We start from the raw sequence: 1,759 nt of genomic DNA, 5'->3' as shown, positions 1-1,759 counted from the left end.
CAGCTCTCACCATTGAGCCAAACCAGCCAGGGCCTCATTTCACTTTTATTAGTAAAGTCTGGGTGTGGCTAACTACCTCTCTTCTAAGCAGTTCATCTATATCCTATTATCTGAAAGGATGACTCAGGTTTCTTTTCTGTTGTCTACTTACTGAAAGTGCCATGATGTAGGCCCTCAGTTCTCGACACTTGTTATGGGAGCTGGGACCACGGATTCGGTGTGGTGTGCCCTAATGCTCAGCCATGGCTGGGATTATACAATAACATTACTTTTCACAGTTAACTGATGACCCACTCAAGTAGGCACATGTTCAAAATAAATATCAGTGCAGCTTCCACAGCTTTGAATTCATCTTTGTCCACCTCGTCTGGATAGCACTGGCTCCGCAGAGCCAGGAGCACCTCCACAGAGACAAAGGCAGACACCTCAAATCCCGCTCTTCAACTTGGCTGTAAAGGGTCATTCGACTCCACGTTACCCCCTAGAACAGGTTCAGGCCAAAGAGTATTTTGCAAGATCTGGGGTTAAGTATCACTAGAATGATCCAAGGCAGTGTTCTAGAAATATCTAGATCATGTTAAAGGACCAGTTTGGGTTTTTGTATTTTGTTGTTCTTTTTTTAACAATTTATAATCTACTACATACTGATACTTATTTTAAACACAATAAAAATGACCCTGTCTGGTTTGGCTCAGCAGTTGGAGCATAGGCCTGAGGACCAGAGATTCCCAGGTTCGGTTCCCAACTAGGGGTTTGTACCAAAAAGAAAGAAAAGAAAGAGTCATGAGTCCAATTCTGGTCAAACACACGTACCTTGGTTGTAGTTCAATCCCCAGTTGGGGTTGTGCGGGAAGCAAGTAGTCAGTGTGTCTCTTTCACATCGATGTCTCTCCCTCCCTCCCTCTCTTTCTCCCTCCCTCCCTCCCTCCCTCCTTCCCTCCTTCCCTTCCACTCTATCTGAAGATAAATGGAAAAATATCCTCAGGTAAGGATCAAAAAAATACAATAAAAATAAATTATTAAAATAATTGAATTAAAAATATATAAGCCCTAAAATTAAAACTTAGGTTCAGAAGACATACAACGACTCTATCACATTTCTATAATTATTTCTAAATGCTTACTCTCAATTTCTGAACTCATCTCATGTACCTGAAACAAATTGCATATGCGCACTTTCTTCAGATGCAATTTGAATGTACTCAATGTATTGAGTAATGGACAAGTGTGCTCTCTTAGGACCCTCATTCCCACCCTACCTCCCTGCTCTGAGCAGAGCAGCCCAGCCCGAGTGCTCCTTCTGTGGGCTGAACAGTCTTCTGCTCTTAAATTATGACCCTGGTTCAAGAGCAGAGCTGACTGTTATCTACTCTGTTCCTGAACACACAGATCACAGCTTTTCTATCTGCACTGTTAAGAAGGGATGTTTTGCTGCTCTGATTAATTAATTATGCATCAATTAATTAATTTGTTGGCTTTAGTGAATTGAATCAATTATTTTAAATAATTTTAATTGCTAATATATGCATTATAACAAAAGACAAAAGCTGTTAGTAGAATTCAACATGAAAACCTCCCAGGATAGGGCATGGCCTTATAAAATAAATGGAAGTTTCCTGAAGTGTCTGTGACTGCCACACAGCCAATGGCACCTGCAGAAACGTGGAATTCTGTTTAAAGATTCTTTTAGAAGTGATCTTAAACTAACACAAATGAATAAAGTATGAGGATTTATTGAAAGATCACTGTCACCCAAAGA

Source organism: Molossus molossus, unplaced genomic scaffold (assembly GCF_014108415.1).
Source record: "Molossus molossus isolate mMolMol1 unplaced genomic scaffold, mMolMol1.p scaffold_m16_p_6, whole genome shotgun sequence".
Classification (NCBI taxonomy): Eukaryota; Metazoa; Chordata; class Mammalia; order Chiroptera; family Molossidae; genus Molossus; species Molossus molossus.
The sequence above is the reverse complement of the archived record's forward strand: the minus strand, read 5'-3'. Positions refer to the sequence as shown.